The sequence below is a fragment of the Equus caballus genome, unplaced genomic scaffold, assembly GCF_041296265.1.
Source record: "Equus caballus isolate H_3958 breed thoroughbred unplaced genomic scaffold, TB-T2T unassigned-0002539, whole genome shotgun sequence".
NCBI lineage: Eukaryota > Metazoa > Chordata > Mammalia > Perissodactyla > Equidae > Equus > Equus caballus.
Window position 1 is genome coordinate 3,002,006 of NW_027222343.1, and position 17,384 is coordinate 3,019,389.

Consider the following 17,384-nt stretch of genomic DNA (forward strand, 5'->3'; position numbering starts at 1 on the left):
GCAGGTGCTTCCGGCGTCTCCGGCACTTGGTTCTGGTGTGTCTGAGAGCTGGTTCCGGCATGTCCGGCAGATGATTCCGGAGTGTCCGCCAAGTGGTTCTGGCATACCCAGCAGGTGATTTTGGCGTGTCAGGGAGGTGGTACCGGTGAGTCGAGCAGGTGGTTCCGGCGTGCTCAGCAGGTGGTTCAGGCGGTTCTGGCAGGTGGTATCCGTCTGTTCGGGGTGTGGTTCCAGCATCTCATGAACACGTTTCTGGCACGTCTGAGATGTGGTTCCAGCCGGCCCGACAGGTGTTTCCGCATTGTCCGCCAAGCGGTTCTGACGTAGTTGGCAGGTGATTTTGGCATGACTGGCAGGTGGTTCCAGCAAGCCTGGCAGGTGATTCCAAAGTGTTCACCAACTGGTTGTGGCGTAGCCGGCAGGTGATTTTTGCGTGATCGGCAGGTGGTTCTGGCGAGTCGAGCAGGTGGTTCCGGCGTGCTCGGCTGGTGCTTCGGGGGTCATTGGCACGGGGTTCTGGCATGTGTGAGAGGTGGTTCCTGCATGCCCGGCAAGTGATTCCGGAGTGTTCGCCAAGTGGTTCTGGCATAGTCGGCAGGTGATTTTGGCATGTCCGGCAGGTGGTTCAGGCGAGTTTAGCAGGTGGTTCCAACGTGCTTGGCAGGTGCTTCCGGCGTCTCCGGCACGTGTTTCTGGCACATCTGACAGGTGGTTCCGGCATGCCCGAAAGGTGATTCCGGTCTGTCCGGTAGGTGGTTCCAGCCTGCACGGCATGTGGTTCTGGTACGTCTCAGAGGTGGTTGCGCATGCCCAACAGGTGATTCCGGACTGTCCGCCACATGGTTCTGGCACGTCTGAGAGGTGGTTCCGGCATGCCCGGCAGGTCATCCCAGAGAGTCCTCCAAGTGGTTCTGGCATGACACGCAGGTGATTTTGGCGTGTCTGGCAGGTTGTTCCGTTGTGCTTGGCAGGTGGTTCAGGCTTGGCCGGCAGGTGGTTCCAGACTGTCCAGGACGTGTTTCCAGCTTCTCCGGCAGGTGGTTCTGGTACGTCTGAGAGGTGGTTCCGAAATGGCTGGCAGGCGATTCCGGACCGTCCCCCAGGTGGTTCTGGCATAGCCAGCAGTTGATATTGGCCTGTCCGGCAGGTGGTTCCAGCGAGTCGAACAGGTGGCTCCGGCGTGCTCGGCAGGTGGTTCCGGTCTGTCCGGTAGGTGATTCCGGCGTGTCCGGCACGTGCTTCCGGCACGTCTGAGAGGTGGTTCCGGCATGCGCGACAGGTGATTTCGGAGTGTCCGCCAGGTGGTTCTGGCCTACCCGGCAGGTGATTTTGGCGTGTCCGGCAGGTGTTTCTGGCGAGTCGAGCAGGTGGCTCCGGCATGCTCGGCAGGTGCTTCCGGCGTCTCCGGCACGTGGTTCTGGTGTGTCTGAGAGCTGGTTCCGGCATGTCCGGCAGATGATTCCGGAGTGTCCGCCAAGTGGTTCTGGCATACCCGGCTGGTGATTTGGGCATGTCAGGTAGGTGGTTCCGGCGAGTCGAGCAGGTGGCTCCGGCGTGCTCGGCAGGTTGTTCAGACGGGTCTGGCAGGTGTTTTCCGTCTGTTCGGGGTGTGGTTCCAGCATCTCATGCACATGGTTCTGGCACGTCTGAGATGTGGTTCCGGCCGGCCCGACAGGTGTTTCCACAGTGTCCGCCAAGTGGTACTGGCGTAGTTGGCAGGTGATTTTGGCATGACCGGCAGGTGGTTCCAGCAAGCCCGGCAGGTGATTCCGAAGTGTTCCCCAACTGGTTGTGGCGTAGCCGGCAGGTGATTTTTGCGTGTCCGGCAGGTGGTTCTGGCGAGTCGAGCAGGTGGTTCCGGCGTGCTCGGCAGGTGCTTCCGGGGTCATTGGCACGTGGTTCTGGCATATCTGTGAGGTGGTTCCGGCATGCCCGGCAGGTGATTCCGGAGTGTTCGCCAAGTGTTTCCGGCGTAGCCGGCAGGTGATTTTGCATGTCCAGCGGTCGTTCCGGCGGGTCGAGCCGGTGGTCCCGCCGTGTCCGGCAGGTGGTTCCGGTCTGTCCGGCAGGTATTTCTGTGGTGTCCGGCACGAGGTTCAGTCTGAGAGGCTGTGCCGGCATGCCCCTCACGTGATTCCGGCTTGTCCCCGAAGTGGTGCTGGTGTAGCGGGCAGGTGATTTTGGCGTGTCCGGCAGGTGGTTCAGGCGAGTTGAGCAGGTGGTTGCGACGTGCTCGGCAGGTGCTTCCGGCGTCTCCGGCACGTGTTTCTGGCACATCTGACTGGCGGTTCCGGCATGACCAAAAATTTGATTCCGGTCTGTCCGGTAGGTGATTCCGGCGTGCTCGGCACGTGGTACTGGTACGTGTGAGAGGTGGTTGCGTATGCCCAACAGGTGATTCCGGACTGTCCGCCACGTGCTTCTGGCACGTCTGAGAGGTGGTTCCAACATACCCGGCAGGTCATTTCGGAGAGTCGTCCAAGTGGTTCTGGCGTAGCCCGCAGGTGATTTAGGCGTGTCCGGCAGGCGGTTCGGCCGTGCTCGGGAGGTGGTTCAGGCATGGCCGTCACGTGGTTCCAGTCTGTCCAGGTCGTGTTTCCAGCTTCTCCGGCAGGTGGTTCTGGTACGTCTGAGAGGTGGTTCCGCCATGGCTGGCAGGTGATCCCGGACAGTCCCCCAGGTGGTTCTGGCATAGCCAGCAGTTGATATTGGCCTGTCCGGCAGGTGGTTCCAGCGAGTCGAACAGGTGGCTCCGGCGTTCTTGGCAGGTGGTTCCGGTCTGTCCGGTAGGTGTTTCCGGCGTGTCTGGCACGTGCTTCCGGCACGTCTGAGAGGTGGTTCCGGCATGCGCGGCAGGTGATTCCGTAGTGTCGGCCAGGTGGTTCTGGCGTACCCGGCAGGTGATTTTGGCGTGTCCGGCAGGTGTTTCTGGCGAGTCGAGCAGGTGGCTCCGGCATGCTCGGCAGGTGCTTCCGGCGTCTCCGGCACGTGGTTCTGGTGTGTCTGACAGCTGGTTCCGGCATGTCCGGCAGATGATTCCGGAGTGTCCGCCAAGTGGTTCTGGCATACCCGGCTGGTGATTTGGGCGTGTCAGGTAGGTGGTTCCGGCTAGTCGAGCAGGTGGCTCCGGCGTGATCGGCAGGTTGTTCAGACGGGTCTGGCACGTGTTTTCCGTCTGTTCGGGGTGTGGTTCCAGCATCTCATGCACATGGTTCTGGCACGTCTGAGATGTGGTTCCGGCCGGCCTGACAGGTGTTTCCACAGTGTCCGCCAAGTGGTACTGGCGTAGTTGGCAGGTGATTTTGGCATGACCGGCAGGTGGTTCCAGCAAGCCCGGCAGGTGATTCCGAAGTGTTCCCCAACTGGTTGTGGCGTAGCCGACAGGTGATTTCTGTGTGTCCGGCAGGTGGTTCTGGCGAGTTGAGCAGGTGGTTCTGGCGAGTCGAGCAAGTGGTTCCGGCGTGCTCAGCAGGTGCTTCCGGGGTCATTGGCACGTGGTTCTGGCATATCTGAGAGGTGGTTCCGGCATGCCCGTCAGGTGATTCCGGAGTGTCCGCCAAGTGGTTCTGGCATACCCAGCAGGTGATTTTGGCGTGTCAGGGAGGTGGTACCGGTGAGTCGAGCAGGTGGTTCCGGCGTGCTCAGCAGTTGGTTCAGGCGGTTCTGGCAGGTGGTATCCTTCTGTTCGCGGTGTGGTTCCAGCATCTCATGAACACGTTTCTGGCACGTCTGAGATGTGGTTCCAGCCGGCCCGACAGGTGTTTCCGCAGTGTCCGCCAAGCGGTTCTGGCGTAGTTGGCAGGTGATTTTGGCATGACTGGCAGGTGGTTCCAGCAAGCCTGGCAGGTGATTCCAAAGTGTTCACCAACTGGTTGTGGAGTAGCCAGCAGGTGATTTTTGCGTGATTTTCAGGTGGTTTTGGCTAGTCGTGCAGGTGGTTCCGGCGTGCTCGGCTGGTGATTCCGGGGTCATTGGCACGGGGTTCTGGCATGTCTGAGAGGTGGTTCCTGCATGCCCGGCAAGTGATTCCGGAGTGTTCGCCATGTGGTTCTGGCATAGTCGGCAGGTGATTTTGGCATGTCCGGCAGGTGGTTCAGGCGAGTTGAGCAGGTGGTTCCAACGTGCTTGGCAGGTGCTTCCGGCGTCTCCGGCACGTGTTTCTGGCACATCTGACAGGTGGTTCTGGCATGCCCGAAATGTGATTCCGGTCTGTCCGGTAGGTGGTTCCAGCCTGCACGGCATGTGGTTGTGGTACGTCTCAGAGGTGGTTGCGCATGCCCAACAGGTGATTCTGGACTGTCCGCCACATGGTTCTGGCACGTCTGAGAGGTGGTTCCGGCATGCCCGGCAGGTCATCCCAGAGAGTCCTCCAAGTGGTTCTGGCATAACATCCAGGTGATTTTGGCGTGTCTGGCAGGTTGTTCCGTTGTGCTTGGCAGGTGGTTCCGGCTTGGCCGGCAGGTGGTTCCAGACTGTCCAGGACGTGTTTCCAGCTTCTCCGGCAGGTGGTTCTGGTACGTCTGAGAGGTGGTTCCGCCATGGCTGGCAGGCGATTCCGGACCGTCCCCCAGGTGGTTCTGGCATAGCCAGCAGTTGATATTGGCGTGTCCGGCAGGTGGTTCCAGCGAGTCGAACAGGTGGCTCCGGCGTGCTCGGCAGGTGGTTCCGGTCTGTCCGGTAGGTGATTCCGGCGTGTCCGGCACGTGCTTCCGGCACGTCTGAGAGGTGGTTCCGGCATGCGCGACAGGTGATTTCGGAGATTCCGCCAGGTGGTTCTGGCGTACCCGGCAGGTGATTTTGGCGTGTCCGGCAGGTGTTTCTGGCGAGTCGAGCAGGTGGCTCCGGCATGCTCGGCAGGTGCTTCCGGCGTCTCCGGCACGTGGTTCTGGTGTGTCTGAGAGCTGGTTCCGGCATGTCCGGCAGATGATTCCGGAGTGTCCGCCAAGTGGTTCTGGCATACCCGGCTGGTGATTTGGGCATGTCAGGTAGGTGGTTCCGGCGAGTCGAGCAGGTGGCTCCGGCGTGCTCGGCAGGTTGTTCAGACGGGTCTGGCAGGTGTTTTCCGTCTGTTCGGGGTGTGGTTCCAGCATCTCATGCACATGGTTCTGGCACGTCTGAGATGTGGTTCCGGCCGGCCCGACAGGTGTTTCCACAGTGTCCGCCAAGCGGTTCTGGCGTAGTTGGCAGGTGATTTTGGCATGACTGGCAGGTGGTTCCAGCACGCCTGGCAGGTGATTCCAAAGTGTTCACCAACTGGTTGTGGCGTAGCCGGCAGGTGATTTTTGCGTGTCCGGCAGGTGGTTCTGGCGAGTCGAGCAGGTGGTTCCGGCGTGCTCGGCAGGTGCTTCCGGGGTCATTGGCACGTGGTTCTGGCATATCTGAGAGGTGGTTCCGGCATGGCTGGCAGGTGATTCCAGAGTGTTCGCCAAGTGTTTGCGGCGTAGCCGGCAGGTGATTTTGCATGTCCAGCGGTCGTTCCGGCGGGTCGAGCCGGTGGTTCCGGCGTGTCCGGCAGGTGGTTCCGGTCTGTCCGGCAGGTGGTTCTGTGGTGACCGGCAGGACGTTCAGTCTGAGAGGCTGTGCCGGCATGCCCCTCACGTGATTCCGGCTTGTCCCCGAAGTGTTGCTGGTGTAGCGGGCAGGTGATTTTGGCGTGTCCGGCAGGTGGTTCAGGCGAGTTGAACAGGTGGTTGCGATGTGCTCAGCAGGTGCTTCCGGCGTCTCCGGCACGTGTTTCTGGCACATCTGACTGGCGGTTCCGGCATGCCCAAAAGTTGATTCCGGTCTGTCCGGTAGGTGGCTCCGGCGTGCACGGCACGTGGTTCTGGTACGTCTCAGAGGTGGTTGCGTATGCAAAACAGGTGATTCCGGACTGGCTGCCACGTGCTCCTGGCACGTCTGAGAGGTGGTTCCAACATGCCCGGCAGGTCATTTCGGAGAGTCGTCCAAGTGGTTCTGGCGTAGCCCGCAGGTGATTTTGGCGTGTCTGGCAGGAGGTTCCGCCGTGCTCGGCAGGTGGTTCAGGCATGGCCGTCACGTGGTTCCAGTCTGTCCAGGACGTGTTTCCAGCTTCTCCGGCAGGTGGTTCTGGTACGTCTGAGAGGTGGTTCCGCCATGGCTGGCAGGTGATCCCGGACCGTCCCCCAGGTGGTTCAGGCATAGCCAGCAGTTGATATTGGCCTGTCCGGCAGGTGGTTCCAGCGAGTCGAACTGGTGGCTCCGGCGTGCTCGGCAGGTGGTTCCGGTCTGTCCGGTAGGTGATTCCGGCGTGTCCGGCACGTGCTACCGGCACGTCTGAGAGGTGGTTCCGGCATGCGCGACAGGTGATTTCGGAGAGTCCGCCAGGTGGTTCTGGCGTACCCGGCAGGTGATTTTGGCGTGTCCGGCAGGTGTTTCTGGCGAGTCGAGCAGGTGGCTCCGGCATGCTCGGCAGGTGCTTCCGGCGTCTCCGGCACGTGGTTCTGGTTTGTCTGAGAGCTGGTTCCTGCATGTCCGGCAGATGATTCCGGAGTGTCCGCCAAGTGGTTCTGGCATACCCGGCTGGTGATTTTGGCATGTCAGGTAGGTGGTTCCGGCGAGTCGAGCAGGTAGCTCCGGCGTGCTCGGCAGGTTGTTCAGACGGGTCTGGCAGGTGTTTTCCGTCTGTTCGGGTTGTGGTTCCAGCATCTCATGCACATGGTTCTGGCACGTCTGAGATGTCGTTCTGGCCGGCCCGACAGGTGTTTCCACAGTGTCCGCCAAGTGGTACTGGCGTAGTTGGCAGGTGATTTTGGCATGACCGGCAGGTGGTTCCAGCAAGCCCGGCAGGTGATTCCGAAGTGTTCCCCAACTGGTTGTGGCGTAGCCGGCAGGTGATTTTTGCGTGTCCGTCAGGTGGTTCTGGCGAGTCGAGCAGGTGGCTCCGGCATGCTCGGCAGGTGCTTCCGGCGTCTCCGGCACTTGGTTCTGGTGTGTCTGACAGCTCGTTCTGGCATGTCAGGCAGATGATTCCGGAGTGTCCGCCAAGTGGTTCTGGCATACCCAGCAGGTGATTTTGGCGTGTCAGGGAGCTGGTACCGGTGAGTCGAGCAGGTGGTTCCGGCGTGCTCAGGAGGTGGTTCAGGCGGTTCTGGCAGGTGGTATCCTTCTGTTCGGGGTGTGGTTCCAGCATCTCATGAACACGTTTCTGGCACTTCTGAGATGTGGTTCCAGCCGGCCCGACAGGTGTTTCGGCAGTGTCCGCCAAGCGGTTCTGGCGTAGTTGGCAGGTGATTTTGGCATGACTGGCAGGTGGTTCCAGCAAGCCTGGCAGGTGATTCCAAAGTGTTCACCAACTGGTTGTGGCATAGCCAGCAGGTGATTTTTGCGTGATTTTCAGGTGGTTCTGGCGAGTCGAGCAGGTGGTTCCGGCGTGCTCGGCAGGTGCTTCCGGGGTCATTGGCACGTGGTTCTGGCATATCTGAGAGGTGGTTCCGGCATGCCCGGCAGGTGATTCCGGAGTGTTCGCCAAGTGTTTGCGGCGTAGCCGGCAGGTGATTTTGCCTGTCCAGCGGTCGTTCCGGCGGGTCGAGCCGGTGGTTCCGGCGTGTCCGGCAGGTGGTTCCGGTCTGTCCGGCAGGTGGTTCTGTGGTGACCGGCAGGACGTTCAGTCTGAGAGGCTGTGCCGGCATGCCCCTCACGTGATTCCGGCTTGTCCCCGAAGTGTTGCTGGTGTAGCGGGCAGGTGATTTTGGCGTGTCCGGCAGGTGGTTCAGGCGAGTTGAACAGGTGGTTGCGACGTGCTCGGCAGGTGCTTCCGGCGTCTCCGGCACGTGTTTCTGGCACATCTGACTGGCGGTTCCGGCATGCCCAAAAGTTGATTCCGGTCTGTCCGGTAGGTGGCTCCGGCGTGCACGGCACGTGGTTCTGGTACGTCTCAGAGGTGGTTGCGTATGCCCAACAGGTGATTCCGGACTGTCTGCCACGTGCTCCTGGCACGTCTGAGAGGTGGTTCCAACATGCCCAGCAGGTCATTTCGGAGAGTCGTCCAAGTGGTTCTGGCATAGCCCGCAGGTGATTTTGGCGTGTCTGGCAGGTGGTTCCACCGTGCTCGGCAGGTGGTTCAGGCATGGCCGTCACGTGGTTCCAGTCTGTCCAGGACGTGTTTCCAGCTTCTCCGGCAGGTGGTTCCGGTACGTCTGAGAGGTGGTTCCGCCACGGCTGGCAGGTGATCCCGGACTGTACCCCAGGTGGTTCTGGCATAGCCAGCAGTTGATATTGGCCTGTCCGGCAGGTGGTTCCAGCGAGTCGAAGAGGTGGCCCCGGCGTGCTCGGCAGGTGGTTCTGGACTGTCCGGTAGGTGATTCCGGCGTGTCCGGCACGTGCTTCCGGCACGTCTGAGAGGTGGTTCCGGCATGCGCGACAGGTGATTTCGGAGTGTCCTCCAGGTGGTTCTGGCGTACCCGGCAGGTGATTTTGGCGTGTCCGGCAGGTGGTTCTGGCGAGTCGAGCAGGTGGCTCCGGTATGCTCAGCTGGTGCTTCCGGCGTCTCCGGCACGTGGTTCTGGTGTGTCTGAGAGCTGGTTCCGGCATGTCCGGCAGATGATTCCGGAGTTTCCGCCAATTGGTTCTGGCATACCCAGCAGGTGATTTTGGCCTGTCAGGGAGGTGTTACCGGTGAGTCGAGCAGGTGGTTCCGGCGTGCTCAGCAGCTGGTTCAGGCGGTTCTGGCAGGTGGTATCCGTCTGTTCGGGGTGTGGTTCCAGCATCTCATGAACACGTTTCTGGCACGTCTGAGATGTGGTTCCGGCCGGCCCAACAGGTGTTTCCACAGTGTCCGCCAAGTGGTACTGGCGTAGTTGTCAGGTGATTTTGGCATGACCGGCAGGTGGTTCCAGCAAGCCCGGCAGGTGATTCCGAAGTGTTCCCCAACTGGTTGTGGCGTAGCCGGCAGGTGATTTTTGCGTGTCCGGCAGGTGGTTCTGGCGAGTTGAGCAGGTGGTTCCGGCGTGCTCGGCAGGTGCTTCCGGGTTCATTGGCACGTGGTTCTGGCATATCTGAGAGGTGGTTCCGACATGCCCGGCAGGTGATTCCGGAGTGTTCGCCAAGTGTTTCCGGTGTAGCCGGCAGGTGATTTTGCATGTCCAGCTGTCGTTCCGGCGGGTCGAGCCGGTGGTTCCGGCGTGTCCGGCATGTGGTTCCGGTCTGTCCGGCAGGAGGTTCTGTGGTGTCCGGCACGACGTTCAGTCTGAGAGGCTGTGCCGGCTTGCCCCTCACGTGATTCTGGCTTGTCCCCGAAGTGGTGCTGGTGTAGCGGGCAGGTGATTTTGGCGTGTCCGGAAGGTGGTTCAGGCGAGTTGAGCAGGTGGTTGCGACGTGCTCGGCAGGTGCTTCCGGCGTCTCCGGCACGTGTTTCTGGCACATCTGACTGGTGGTTCCGGCATGCCCAAAAGTTGATTCCGGTCTGTCCTGTAGGTGGCTCCGGCGTGCACGGCACATGGTTCTGGTACGTCTCAGAGGTGGTTGCGTATGCCCAACAGGTGATTCCGGACTGTCGGCCACGTGCTTCTGGCACGTCTGAGAGGTGGTTCCAACATGCCCGGCAGGTCATTTCGGAGAGTCCTCCAAGTGGTTCTGGCATAACACGTAGGTGGTTTTGGCGTGTCTGGCAGGTTGTTCCGTTGTGCTTGGCAGGTGGTTCAGGCTTGGCCGTCAGGTGGTTCCAGTCTGTCCAGGACGTGTTTCCAGCTTCTCCGGCAGGTGGTTCTGGTACGTCTGAGAGGTGGTTCCGCCATGGCTGGCAGGTGATTCCGGACCGTCCCCCAGGTGGTTCTGGCAAGGCCAGCAGTTAATATTGGCCTGTCCGGCAGGTGGTTCCAGCGAGTCGAACAGGTGGCTCCGGCATGCTCGGCAGGTGGTTCCGGTCTGTCTGGTAGGTGATTCCGGCGCGTCCGGCACGTGCTTCCGGCACGTCTGAGAGGTGGTGCCGGGATGCGCGACAGGTGATTTCGGAGTGTCCGCCAGGTGGTTCTGGCGTACCCGGCAGGTGATTTTGGCGTGTCCGGCAGGTGTTTCTGGCGAGTCGAGCAGGTGTCTCCGGCATGCTCGGCAGGTGCTTCCGGCGTCTCCGGCACGTGGTTCTGGTGTGTCTGAGAGCTGGTTCCGGCATGTCCGGCAGATGATTCCGGAGTGTCCGCCAAGTGGTTCTGGCATACCCGGCTGGTGATTTGGGCATGTCAGGTAGGTGGTTCACGCGAGTCGAGCAGGCGGCTCCGGCGTGCTCGGCAGGTTGTTCAGATGGGTCTGGCAGGTGTTTTCCGTTTGTTCGGTGTGTGGTTCCAGCATCTCATGCACATGGTTCTGGCACGTCTGAGATGTGGTTCCGGCCGGCCCAACAGGTGTTTCCACAGTGTCCGCCAAGTGGTACTGGCGTAGTTGGCAGGTGATTTTGGCATGACCGGCAGGTGGTTCCAGCAAGCCCGGCAGGTGATTCCGAAGTGTTCCCCAACTGGTTGTGGCGTAGCCGGCAGGTGATTTTTGCGTGTCCGGCAGGTGGTTCTGGCGAGTCGAGCAGGTGGTTCCGGCGTGCTCGGCAGGTGCTTCCGGGGTCATTGGCACGTGGTTCTGGCATATCTGAGAGGTGGTTCCGACATGCTCGGCAGGTGATTCCGGAGTGTTCGCCAAGTGTTCCGGTGTAGCCGGCAGGTGATTTTGCATGTCCATCGGTCGTTCCGGCGGGTCGAGCCGGTGGTTCCGGCGTGTCCGGCAGGTGGTTCCGGTCTGTCCGGCAGGTGGTTCTGTGGTGTCCGGCACGACGTTCAGTCTGAGAGGCTGTGCCGGCATGCCCCTCACGTGATTCCGGCTTGTCCGCGAAGTGGTGCTGGTGTAGCGGGCAGGTGATTTTGGCGTGTCCGGCAGGTGGTTCAGGCGAGTTGAGCAGGTGGTTGCGACGTGCTCGGCAGGTGCTTCCGGCGTCTCCGGCACGTGTTTCTGGCACATCTGACTGGTGGTTCCGGCATGCCCAAAAGTTGATTCCGGTCTGTCCGGTAGGTGGCTCCGGCGTGCACGGCACACGGTTCTGGTACGTGTCAGAGGTGGTTGCGTATGCCCAACAGGTGATTCCGGACTGTCGGCCACGTGCTTCTGGCACGTCTGAGAGGTGGTTCCAACATGCCCGGCAGGTCATTTCGGAGAGTGGTCCAAGTGGTTCTGGCATAGCCCGCAGGTGATTTTGGCGTGTCGGGCAGGTGGTTCCGCCGTGCTCGGCAGGTGGTTCAGGCATGGCCGTCACGTGGTTCCAGTCTGTCCAGGACGTGTTTCCAGCTTCTCCGGCAGGTGGTTCTGGTACGTCTGAGAGGTGGTTCCGCCATGGCTGGCAGGTGATCCCGGACCGTCCCCCAGGTGGTTCTGGCATAGCCAGCAGTTGATATTGGCCTGTCCGGCAGGTGGTTCCAGCGAGTCGAACTGGTGGCTCCGGCGTGCTCGGCAGGTGGTTCCGGTCTGTCCGGTAGGTGATTCCGGCGTGTCCGGCACGTGCTACCGGCACGTCTGAGAGGTGGTTCCGTCATGCGCGACAGGTGATTTCGGAGAGTCCGCCAGGTGGTTCTGGCGTACCCGGCAGGTGATTTTGGCGTGTCCGGCAGGTGTTTCTGGCGAGTCGAGCAGGTGGCTCCGGCATGCTCGGCAGGTGCTTCCGGCGTCTCCGGCACGTGGTTCTGGTGTGTCTGAGAGCTGGTTCCGGCATGTCCGGCAGATGATTCCGGAGTGTCCGCCAAGTGGTTCTGGCATACCCGGCTGGTGATTTTGGCATGTCAGGTAGGTGGTTCCGGCGAGTCGAGCAGGTAGCTCCGGCGTGCTCGGCAGGTTGTTCAGACGGGTCTGGCAGGTGTTTTCCGTCTGTTCGGGGTGTGGTTCCAGCATCTCATGCACATGGTTCTGGCACGTCTGAGATGTCGTTCCGGCCGGCCCGACAGGTGTTTCCACAGTGTCCGCCAAGTGGTACTGGCGTAGTTGGCAGGTGATTTTGGCATGACCGGCAGGTGGTTCCAGCAAGCCCGGCAGGTGATTCCGAAGTGTTCCCCAACTGGTTGTGGCGTAGCCGGCAGGTGATTTTTGCGTGTCCGTCAGGTGGTTCTGGCGAGTCGAGCAGGTGGCTCCGGCATGCTCGGCAGGTGCTTCCGGCGTCTCCGGCACTTGGTTCTGGTGTGTCTGACAGCTCGTTCTGGCATGTCAGGCAGATGATTCCGGAGTGTCCGCCAAGTGGTTCTGGCATACCCAGCAGGTGATTTTGGCGTGTCAGGGAGCTGGTACCGGTGAGTCGAGCAGGTGGTTCCGGCGTGCTCAGGAGGTGGTTCAGGCGGTTCTGGCAGGTGGTATCCTTCTGTTCGGGGTGTGGTTCCAGCATCTCATGAACACGTTTCTGGCACTTCTGAGATGTGGTTCCAGCCGGCCCGACAGGTGTTTCGGCAGTGTCCGCCAAGCGGTTCTGGCGTAGTTGGCAGGTGATTTTGGCATGACTGGCAGGTGGTTCCAGCAAGCCTGGCAGGTGATTCCAAAGTGTTCACCAACTGGTTGTGGCATAGCCAGCAGGTGATTTTTGCGTGATTTTCAGGTGGTTCTGGCGAGTCGAGCAGGTGGTTCTGGCGTGCTCGGCAGGTGCTTCCGGGGTCATTGGCACGTGGTTCTGGCATATCTGAGAGGTGGTTCCGGCATGCCCGGCAGGTGATTCCGGAGTGTTCGCCAAGTGTTTGCGGCGTAGCCCGCGGGTGATTTTGCATGTCCAGCGGTCGTTCCGGCGGGTCGAGCCGGTGGTTCCGGCGTGTCCGGCAGGTGGTTCCGGTCTGTCCGGCAGGTGGTTCTGTGGTGACCGGCAGGACGTCAGTCTGAGAGGCTGTGCCGGCATGCCCCTCACGTGATTCCGGCTTGTCCCCGAAGTGTTGCTGGTGTAGCGGGCAGGTGATTTTGGCGTGTCCGGCAGGTGGTTCAGGCGAGTTGAACAGGTGGTTGCGACGTGCTCGGCAGGTGCTTCCGGCGTCTCCGGCACGTGTTTCTGGCACATCTGACTGGCGGTTCCGGCATGCCCAAAAGTTGATTCCGGTCTGTCCGGTAGGTGGCTCCGGCGTGCACGGCACGTGGTTCTGGTACGTCTCAGAGGTGGTTGCGTATGCCCAACAGGTGATTCCGGACTGTCTGCCACGTGCTCCTGGCACGTCTGAGAGGTGGTTCCAACATGCCCGGCAGGTCATTTCGGAGAGTCGTCCAAGTGGTTCTGGCATAGCCCGCAGGTGATTTTGGCGTGTCTGGCAGTTGGTTCCACCGTGCTCGGCAGGTGGTTCAGGCATGGCCGTCACGTGGTTCCAGTCTGTCCAGGACGTGTTTCCAGCTTCTCCGGCAGGTGGTTCCGGTACGTCTGAGAGGTGGTTCCGCCACGGCTGGCAGGTGATCCCGGACTGTACCCCAGGTGGTTCTGGCATAGCCAGCAGTTGATATTGGCCTGTCCGGCAGGTGGTTCCAGCGAGTCGAAGAGGTGGCCCCGGCGTGCTCGGCAGGTGGTTCCGGACTGTCCGGTAGGTGATTCCGGCGTGTCCGGCACGTGCTTCCGGCACGTCTGAGAGGTGGTTCCGGCATGCGCGACAGGTGATTTCGGAGTGTCCTCCAGGTGGTTCTGGCGTACCCGGCAGGTGATTTTGGCGTGTCCGGCAGGTGGTTCTGGCGAGTCGAGCAGGTGGCTCCGGTATGCTCAGCTGGTGCTTCCGGCGTCTCCGGCACGTGGTTCTGGTGTGTCTGAGAGCTGGTTCCGGCATGTCCGGCAGATGATTCCGGAGTTTCCGCCAATTGGTTCTGGCATACCCAGCAGGTGATTTTGGCCTGTCAGGGAGGTGTTACCGGTGAGTCGAGCAGGTGGTTCCGGCGTGCTCAGCAGCTGGTTCAGGCGGTTCTGGCAGGTGGTATCCGTCTGTTCGGGGTGTGGTTCCAGCATCTCATTAACACGTTTCTGGCACGTCTGAGATGTGGTTCCGGCCGGCCCAACAGGTGTTTCCACAGTGTCCGCCAAGTGGTACTGGCGTAGTTGTCAGGTGATTTTGGCATGACCGGCAGGTGGTTCCAGCAAGCCCGGCAGGTGATTCCGAAGTGTTCCCCAACTGGTTGTGGCGTAGCCGGCAGGTGATTTTTGCGTGTCCGGCAGGTGGTTCTGGCGAGTTGAGCAGGTGGTTCCGGCGTGCTCGGCAGGTGCTTCCGGGTTCATTGGCACGTGGTTCTGGCATATCTGAGAGGTGGTTCCGACATGCCCGGCAGGTGATTCCGGAGTGTTCGCCAAGTGTTTCCGGTGTAGCCGGCAGGTGATTTTGCATGTCCAGCTGTCGTTCCGGCGGGTCGAGCCGGTGGTTCCGGCGTGTCCGGCATGTGGTTCCGGTCTGTCCGGCAGGAGGTTCTGTGGTGTCCGGCACGACGTTCAGTCTGAGAGGCTGTGCCGGCTTGCCCCTCACGTGATTCTGGCTTGTCCCCGAAGTGGTGCTGGTGTAGCGGGCAGGTGATTTTGGCGTGTCCGGAAGGTGGTTCAGGCGAGTTGAGCAGGTGGTTGCGACGTGCTCGGCAGGTGCTTCCGGCGTCTCCGGCACGTGTTTCTGGCACATCTGACTGGTGGTTCCGGCATGCCCAAAAGTTGATTCCGGTCTGTCCGGTAGGTGGCTCCGGCGTGCACGGCACATGGTTCTGGTACGTCTCAGAGGTGGTTGCGTATGCCCAACAGGTGATTCCGGACTGTCGGCCACGTGCTTCTGGCACGTCTGAGAGGTGGTTCCAACATGCCCGGCAGGTCATTTCGGAGAGTCCTCCAAGTGGTTCTGGCATAACACGTAGGTGGTTTTGGCGTGTCTGGCAGGTTGTTCCGTTGTGCTTGGCAGGTGGTTCAGGCTTGGCCGGCAGGTGGTTCCAGTCTGTCCAGGACGTGTTTCCAGCTTCTCCGGCAGGTGGTTCTGGTACGTCTGAGAGGTGGTTCCGCCATGGCTGGCAGGTGATTCCGGACCGTCCCCCAGGTGGTTCTGGCATGGCCAGCAGTTAATATTGGCCTGTCCGGCAGGTGGTTCCAGCGAGTCGAACAGGTGGCTCCGGCATGCTCGGCAGGTGGTTCCGGTCTGTCCGGTAGGTGATTCCGGCGCGTCCGGCACGTGCTTCCGGCACGTCTGAGAGGTGGTTCCGGGATGCGCGACAGGTGATTTCGGAGTGTCCGCCAGGTGGTTCTGGCGTACCCGGCAGGTGATTTTGGCGTGTCCGGCAGGTGTTTCTGGCGAGTCGAGCAGGTGTCTCCGGCATGCTCGGCAGGTGCTTCCGGCGTCTCCGGCACGTGGTTCTGGTGTGTCTGAGAGCTGGTTCCGGCATGTCCGGCAGATGATTCCGGAGTGTCCGCCAAGTGGTTCTGGCATACCCGGCTGGTGATTTGGGCATGTCAGGTAGGTGGTTCACGCGAGTCGAGCAGGCGGCTCCGGCGTGCTCGGCAGGTTGTTCAGATGGGTCTGGCAGGTGTTTTCCGTTTGTTCGGTGTGTGGTTCCAGCATCTCATGCACATGGTTCTGGCACGTCTGAGATGTGGTTCCGGCCGGCCCAACAGGTGTTTCCACAGTGTCCGCCAAGTGGTACTGGCGTAGTTGGCAGGTGATTTTGGCATGACCGGCAGGTGGTTCCAGCAAGCCCGGCAGGTGATTCCGAAGTGTTCCCCAACTGGTTGTGGCGTAGCCGGCAGGTGATTTTTGCGTGTCCGGCAGGTGGTTCTGGCGAGTCGAGCAGGTGGTTCCGGCGTGCTCGGCAGGTGCTTCCGGGGTCATTGGCACGTGGTTCTGGCATATCTGAGAGGTGGTTCCGACATGCTCGGCAGGTGATTCCGGAGTGTTCGCCAAGTGTTCCGGTGTAGCCGGCAGGTGATTTTGCATGTCCATCGGTCGTTCCGGCGGGTCGAGCCGGTGGTTCCGGCGTGTCCGGCAGGTGGTTCCGGTCTGTCCGGCAGGTGGTTCTGTGGTGTCCGGCACGACGTTCAGTCTGAGAGGCTGTGCCGGCATGCCCCTCACGTGATTCCGGCTTGTCCGCGAAGTGGTGCTGGTGTAGCGGGCAGGTGATTTTGGCGTGTCCGGCAGGTGGTTCAGGCGAGTTGAGCAGGTGGTTGCGACGTGCTCGGCACGTGCTTCCGGCATCTCCGGCACATGTTTCTGGCACATCTGACTGGTGGTTCCGGCATGCCCAAAAGTTGATTCCGGTCTGTCCGGTAGGTGGCTCCGGCGTGCACGGCACACGGTTCTGGTACGTGTCAGAGGTGGTTGCGTATGCCCAACAGGTGATTCCGGACTGTCGGCCACGTGCTTCTGGCACGTCTGAGAGGTGGTTCCAACATGCCCGGCAGGTCATTTCGGAGAGTGGTCCAAGTGGTTCTGGCGTAGCCCGCAGGTGATTTTGGCGTGTCGGGCAGGTGGTTCCGCCGTGCTCGGCAGGTGGTTCAGGCATGGCCGTCACGTGGTTCCAGTCTGTCCAGGACGTGTTTCCAGCTTCTCCGGCAGGTGGTTCTGGTACGTCTGAGAGGTGGTTCCGCCATGGTTGGCAGGTGATCCCGGACCGTCCCCCAGGTGGTTCTGGCATAGCCAGCAGTTGATATTGGCCTGTCCGGCAGGTGGTTCCAGCGAGTCGAACTGGTGGCTCCGGCGTGCTCGGCAGGTGGTTCCGGTCTGTCCGGTAGGTGATTCCGGCGTGTCCGGCACGTGCTACCGGCACGTCTGAGAGTTGGTTCCGTCATGCGCGACAGGTGATTTCGGAGAGTCCGCCAGGTGGTTCTGGCGTACCCGGCAGGTGATTTTGGCGTGTCCGGCAGGTGTTTCTGGCGAGTCGAGCAGGTGGCTCCGGCATGCTCGGCAGGTGCTTCCGGCGTCTCCGGCACGTGGTTCTGGTGTGTCTGAGAGCTGGTTCCTGCATGTCCGGCAGATGATTCCGGAGTGTCCGCCAAGTGGTTCTGGCATACCCGGCTGGTGATTTTGGCATGTCAGGTAGGTGGTTCCGGCGAGTCGAGCAGGTGGCTCCGGCGTGCTCGGCAGGTTGTTCAGACGGGTCTGGCAGGTGTTTTCCGTCTGTTCGGGGTGTGGTTCCAGCATCTCATGCACATGGTTCTGGCACGTCTGAGATGTCGTTCCGGCCGGCCCGACAGGTGTTTCCACAGTGTCCGCCAAGTGGTACTGGCGTAGTTGGCAGGTGATTTTGGCATGACCGGCAGGTGGTTCCAGCAAGCCCGGCAGGTGATTCCGAAGTGTTCCCCAACTGGTTGTGGCGTAGCCGGCAGGTGATTTTTGCGTGTCCGTCAGGTGGTTCTGGCGAGTCGAGCAGGTGGCTCCGGCATGCTCGGCAGGTGCTTCCGGCGTCTCCGGCACTTGGTTCTGGTGTGTCTGACAGCT